The sequence below is a fragment of the Ambystoma mexicanum genome, chromosome 12, assembly GCF_040938575.1.
Source record: "Ambystoma mexicanum isolate Mex_15411 chromosome 12, UKY_AmexF1_1, whole genome shotgun sequence".
Classification (NCBI taxonomy): domain Eukaryota; kingdom Metazoa; phylum Chordata; class Amphibia; order Caudata; family Ambystomatidae; genus Ambystoma; species Ambystoma mexicanum.
Window position 1 is genome coordinate 431,952,693 of NC_090936.1, and position 7,613 is coordinate 431,960,305.

Here is a 7,613-nt window from a genome sequence, read left to right on the forward strand (position 1 = left end):
CATTTAAGTGCTAACACCCAACTTGTGATGAGGCAGAAAGTGCACATTTAATGCTACGAAAGTGAGAAATATGTCACTGTCTAGTCAGTGCTTAATTTGTGGGGGTGTTTGCCAGGGCTAAGCCTTGGCACTTATTTCTGAGCCCCGGTACCTATTGTCTCCCATTGTGATGTGGAGGTTTGGCAACTTTATTGTAAATGCCAGTCACATAGTAAACACCTATAGAATCAGAAATGTAATAGATGATTGCTTTTAAAGACACACTTAAACATTTGTCTCATGTCAAGGCACAACGAGTAGGTTATTTTAGGTGTATGTTGATTGGTATTTGTTAATCACACATCTGCCATAGTGACTGGGTATATCCATCAACCACAATAAGCCGGTGGGAGTTGTAGCTTTAACCCCATATATGTTGCCAGCATGGGGAGCAGCCGTGGGTGGTGGCAACAGTGGCCGGGGAGCTGCCCATCCTGACGTGTCAAGGGCATGTTAAATAAGGTTTGGGTCCCGTCACTTATTTTTTTAACAAATTAAGCACTGTGTGTAGTAGCCAAAAATGGAACAGCTGCTTGGGCCCTCCCCCTTCCATGAGGCTCCTAAACACATACACAGAACAACAAAACCACAACACTGTAGGGCTATTAGGCATACAAGTCACTGATATGTTCTAAATTTTCTTCCAGACCTGTCCAGCACCATGAATCCATTAAAAAAGGTTTTCACATGTAAGCCAAGAGAATAATGTCCTGTGGAATATATACATATTCACTATTATTAATATGCAACAACTCAATAGTTTAGTAAACCATGTGGAGGGAGGGTTGGGGCGGTTTCATGGCAGAAATTGCAACCTAAATCACTTCTAGCGACACCCAATGGGAGCTGATCAGGCACAGTGAGATTAAATTATTTGCCTAGTATCACATATTTTTTTAAAGTGGTGACATCAGCATTTGTACCCAGGCTGTGATTTAAGCACTTGACCACATATCTTCCCAGTGATAGGTCACACATACGTTTTAAGGTTGGGTTTCCAAAAACAAAATAGTTTTTTTTCAATGCCTTGAAAATTACACAAATCACATAAGAAACCAAACTGACAATGTATATATATTGTTATAGAAATAGGTCAAGCAAAAAGACATGTATACCTTCATTTTTGCCACCCTGAATGCATGATGACAGTATCAGCCTGCAAAGGAATGTGGACCTAAAATCAATATCATTTGGTTTTTGAAAAAGGTATTCACAGTGAAAGAGAATGCAATATAAGGTAATCTGTTTGAGCCATTATTTTACACAGCATGTAGCATTATCCTCCCATTTCTTTTCACCAATTGCACCTTCTAAGGGAGAACAGTCCTTACATGGGCGCCCCGGTGGCTGGGTCATCAACCTCCAATCAGTTTATTGAAATGAGGTTGACACAAAGCTGAACCTGGGCATGCTGGGAAAGCAGCGGGAAAGACTCTGTGCTTCCCTGCACTTTTAACTATCACACAAAAAGTGTGAGCTGCGAAGACTTTGGACAGCTGATCCTGCTTCAGAGGAGAAATGGCAGGCCTTATTCCTGTCCCGAGATGGCTGTGTGCGTGCCACGGCCCATGACATTGGGACAGTTTAGCAAAATGCAGGAGGGTTGGCCACCCAGCCCTGTGCCCCAACCTTGGGTTTCATCTGGGCTTGTTTAGCTGCCAACTTGGTATGAGTGAGTGTGTGGGATAGGAACACCAGGGACATGCACAAAATGATTCTGCCTGCTGTAGGAATTATCCTACAGTGATATCACCTCCTGTAATGTCCCTCCCCATTTCCTTGAACCCTGTCATTTCCTACATTAGATTCAGGCTTGATCATTCAATGCCACCATTGACAGCAAAACCTGACGAGGAGGACCAGCAGCGTCTAGCTACAGTCAGACTCCAAAACACAACTTTCATCCCTAAAGTTTGCAACTTCGCCTCCATGATACGGCCACCTGGGACCCTCAGTAATTTTTGCCCGTTGGGCCCTTTGCCTTAAATCTGCCACTGATAGCATGATGCGTAATCAGTTTTCACCTTGATTCCATTGAAGTATACGCCCCTCCTTATAGCTCTCAACCTTTCCTTGGCCCTGTGTGGGTGAAAACACTCGATTTTGCATTTGGTGTGTGGAAGCCTATTGATTCCTATGGGCGTGTAGAGAGCTGGGCGGGTGAGAGAGCTGCCTAAGTGGCGGTTGACACCCGCCAAAAGCGTGTGAGTTGAGAGGTATTCCGCCAGGCTCGGACTGGCCTATAGGGCAATAGGCCCATGACTGAACCAAAAATGCTAAATGCTGGTATGGGCCAGGATTTGTTGGTCAAAGTGGGCCACTTTTTTGGCCAATGTAGGCTAGTTTGATGAGTTACTTCACTATGCGGCTAGTAATTTTGACCAGTGTTGCTGAATAAATATTAATTAAAATGCAAAATTTGCATCACATTTGATCAAAAAACTCCCCCTTGGGTACTATTCAGACAGTGTCACAAAAGGAATTAATTCCCATTTGCAACTGTGGGCCACTTTTTCATTGGTGCCGAGACAATGTTATGGCCCAGTCCGACCCTGTATGCCATGCCCCAGAGCATGGAAAGATCTTACAGCAGCATTGGGTACACAGCCTGTGTGTAAACTATAGCCCATAAGCTTGCAGCGCGCAACGTAAACGCAATTGCCCGAGCATTCATTTAATTGGAGCAGGAGTTCCATCAGTCCCAGGAGAAGAACAGGAAGACACATTGCTGTGACCTTTGAAAATGGGACAGTAAGTCTCCCACAGTTTCCCCTATCACAGTAATACAAATTCATGGATCAGAGTGTGAGGGACCCCTGGAGGGGTTCTAAATTCAGCCTTGAGAATCCCCCCTGGCAGGGCCCACAAGCATGGCAGGCCCCTCCTCCCACCTCTCCAGATGTGCAGCATCCAGCCGACTCTAGCTCAGTAGGGCTTAACCTTCAAGGTGTGGAGGAGACACAGAAACAAAAAGCACAGAAGAAGCCGATAAAATACATGAACACTTCACCAATTCATGAATGCTTGAGAGGGCTGTTGGTAGGAAAGGCACTCTTTGTTTTGTTATAACATGCCTTTCGTCTTTCGAGGAAAAGACATTTTCAAATGTTATTTTTTTCATAAGCAACAAAGTGGAGGGTATGTTTTTGAGTTTTTGGCTGGTGGACTGTCATAATCAGACAGGAGCCTCAACTCTTCTATTTCTATTTCTATTTCATTTATATTGCGCCGGTAACCCGCGAGTCTCGGGGCGCAGATACATGGACACACGATACTAACATTAATCATGGGACAGGCGTGAGTTGTGCGACTGGATGGATGGCTACAGATCAGTTAACTAAAGATATGAGTCTTCACATGCTTCCGAAAGCTCAAGTAGTTCACTTCTTTTCCTATATTGATGGGCAAGTTATTCCATAGGCCAGCAGTAACTGTCCGAAAGGACCTTGCTTACGATTATGCTTTGCTACCATAACTTTGTTTTGGTCAGCTGATCTTAGAGAGCGGGTGGGAACATATGTATGGATTTTTGATTTCAAGTACCCCGGAGCTTTTTCCATGAATGCAATGATGTGCAATGGGTAAGGGCTTTGAATTGAATTCTGTTTTCTACTTTAAGCCAGTGCAACTCTTTCCTGGAGTTGCAGATGTGGTCGCGTTTGGGTATGCGCTTAATAAACCTGACTGCATTATTCTGTATGATCTGGTAGGCTTTAATGCATTTGTTGTTTGCCCCTACCATCAGGGCATTACCATAATATAGCTGAGATAAAATGGTTGCCCTGGCCACTGTGGCACAATTGTCCTCTGATAAGTAAGGTCTGATAATTTTAAGGAGTCTAAGATAATAGCTGCACGTTTCTTTTACATATTGCGACTGTATTTCAGCTCCTAGAGATGTTTCCATCATTATGCCCAGCGTTTTAACTTTTTCAAGGACCTTAATCGGTGTATTATCGATCTGAAAGGAGTTGTATTCTGGGGAGAGAGAATTTCTGACCTGCTGACTTGCTGGAGTCATCTATGACATGCATTATGTATACATAGTTCTGCAGTAGTCACATTATCCCTTTGGGCTACTTAACTGGTATGGAACATGCTGGCCTGCAGAGTACGAGCTAATCTTTGCAGCCGGCACTTGAGCAGCACGATGTAAGTTACAGGGATTGGAACCTGCACTGGCCCATATCATTTGCCTGGATCTTCCTGCTGTTTTGTTGAGTACCCTGTGTCAGAAAGATGCCTGTGTCGGTCCTGCACCTGCTCATTATGACAACAGATCCTCCTTGTCTGCTGTGTTGCTTGTGATACTCTGGTTGCGGTTCGGAGACTTCATAGCACCCCCCCTCACCTCCACCCTTTCTGTAGGCGTCATGTTATAGGACTCTTTACTATGGTTGTCCAGTATGGTGCTTGACAGCATGTCTGAGACTGTCAATGGATCAGTCCAGTTTTGGGTTGCGTTCAGTTTCCAGAGTTCCAGTTGGTGTTTTGCTTCTTTTCTTGTTTGTTACGCATCCCACTGCTGGCCTGGCTGTTGTCCAGTTTGTCATGAAAGGATTCCTTCAGTCGGAGTCATCTGATGGTGGCTTTGAGACCGCTGCACAGTCCTACATTGTCAATCGGTTTAGAAGCGCTGCACGTGGCCTCCCTAGCCAGTACTGAGCTTTCTTCGTGTGCCTTCATAACAGCCTTCTAGAGACACAGGGTTGTGGTTGATGGTGTCACCACCGATCCTGCGGAGGAATTCTTCTGGCTTATGGTTTGCTCTATCTCAACACGGCCAGCCTTTTGGAGACAATGGGCCTCATTACGTGTTTGTCAGTAACCCACTGATGCTACGTGCAGGGTGCCGCCAAACTCGTAACGCCGTTTCTGCCACCGATACCCCCGGTGCCACCAGGACATTACTACAAGTCCCAGCGCCTCGGGATATCAGGTGGTGGGAAGTGTAAGTCCTCATTCTCATGGAGGCCTGTAGGACTCCATGGGAATGGGGACACAGAAGCATCAGCACCGTTGCTAACAGGGCTGGTGCTTCTGTGACACTTCCGCCTAACAGAGCCGTTGCACCGGGCAGATCATACCTGCCAGGCGCAACGGCCTCGGCAGGCAGAGTTGGAGTGTGGCAGCCCGGAAAGGGTGCTGGTACGGTGTAACCGACACCCTTATTTCCGGACCGCCACTCATTGGGCCTTTGAAAGAGGCCCAATGACTGGACATGTGACTAGAGGTCTGACTGGCCTCCAAATGCATGTGAATGACTGTGCTGTCTATCCGTAATTTTAAACATAGATGGGCACACTGGGCAGTAGATGTAGTCAAGGTGAACATCATGCTAGCTCTGTCTAGCGGCCTTCAACAGGTTTGCACCTACCATGATTGGCACTACCCCATCCTTTCCTGCCTTCCAGAGTGCAGCCAAAGTGATTCTTTCTCTCTTGTGCATAGTTTACAGCGCACCATTTAAACCTTTCAGTCAGGGTTAACCTCTGCTGTGTATGTGTCTCTGTCAAGAAACTACAACTCAGAAAGACAGACAGGAACAGATACAGAATCCCAGAGGCGACTATTTAAATAGTCTTGTTTTTTAAAAGCTTTATTCCATCTCTGCCTGAAGAACCGATCAGAAGACAATGAAAGCTTGCAAATAAATATCTGCTAGCCAGATTAAGTTATCAGCTTGTCTTTATTGGCGCATAAATGCACTTTCTTGCATATATATATATATAAATATTTTTTGTTTTTTTTGTTTTTTCTTACTGTAAATAAATACATATCGTGGCAAACTGGATGACAGCCAGGCCAGCAATTGAATGGATAACAATGGCAACTGATGCCAGTCCATAGCTAAGATAAAACCTATGAACCAATGACTTCTGTGAACATTCTATTGCTAATACCCTTTGACTCAGTGAACAGGTCTGGCAAAAAAAAAACCAATTACGAATTTGGCTGGCAACTCCACCTCCAAACTGGAAAAATAAAAATGGTGGTAAATTCATCAAACGATTCCAATTCACTCAGCGTAGAAAAAACTATTTTCGGCTTATACTCATTCATTGTCTCAGAGAAAAGGGTTGTGCTTTAAAAATACACGCACAGCGAAAACCGTATGACAGATTTTCACCAAATAAGAAACAAGTTGGCCGCAAAACTTTGCAGATATTCCTTTTTGTAGTTTGGTGTAAATTCATCCACTATTTTGTAAAACATTTCACGAGGAATGCAGTACCTACGGGTCCAAAACAACTTCTATATATCGTAACATACACATAAAAGCACAGCATTGTAAAATACAAAAAGTCATATACTTCAATACATTTAAGAGTTCATATTTTATATTTTCATGAAAAATAAAAAAAATAAACAGTAACCGATTTAAGAATGTTACAGAGCAGATAAGTTAGTACTCCTGTGCTTTAATGCTTGGCGAAGATAAGAACAAAGCACCACGCAGATTACTGGTGCATCTTCTAAAATCAAGTAATGCAATGCAGGGCGACATTTGATAAAGCCTAAATTATGTCATTTAAGTAATACAATTCTATGTCTAGAAATGTGATAAAAAGGACAACAAAATATATCAGATTCTCAGATGGATCAAGACAAAGTAAACAATTATTTTTATCTGGATTGGCCTTCCATTTTGAGGTTATGGCTCTCACATGTAAAAGGTTAAACTTTGCCCTAGTAATTAACGCACAATCAGATGGCTTTACTCATTAGTAAGGTTGTATACTGATGGTAGATATTATAGCATGTTGCCTGTTAGCAGGTTTCAGTAGTTCATAGTTTTCCCTCTCTGTGGAATAACACCCGTTTACGGCAGCTTTAGCCGGCTGGGAGGTAAACAAAGTAAAGGTGGGAAAAATTTTAAATAATCTGCCCTCGTTTATTCTCAGCAATGGTTGATAAACAGAATATAGCCACGGAATATGTGTATGCGCCGAAATGGTCAGCATTTGCCTTAGCATCAACTGAGTTAGAGTGGTTTTTCTACTATGCAAAATTTGTAACCATAGGAAAGATGTTCTATTATCAATTTGTCCTCGGGGAACGGAATCCTGAATTCCGTATTAGCTGCATATGAAGGGGCTGAATCCTGAAGGCTTTTTAGAAATGTGTTTCCTTGGACTTGTAGTCTTACTGAGTTTGCATGTCCCCACAATACTGGCAGATATTTTCAAAAGCAGCAAATACCTCTAATGACCTGCGGATTTGGAGAAAACGTCATCCCCACATAAACAAAGCTTGTGACCTGCGAAAAACTGTGGAGCTGGACGGATTTTGTATCTAATCTATAGCATAGTGTGGCTGATTTCGAGGTGTTTATTCTCAATTCTAACCTCCCTTTAAAAGCAGTGTATCCATCGAACAAGCATTGTTGAGATCATGGAGTCCAAGCTATTGGAAGAGTGTCATCTATGTAACCTAGGACTGGTATATATATACCTCCACTCTTCAGTACATCCGTTTTTAAATTCACAAGTTCCTCATATAGACCATGAACATTTAAAGAAAAAAGTAAAGGAGCCAAAAGGCATCCTTGCCTAACCCCTGCGTTAACATCA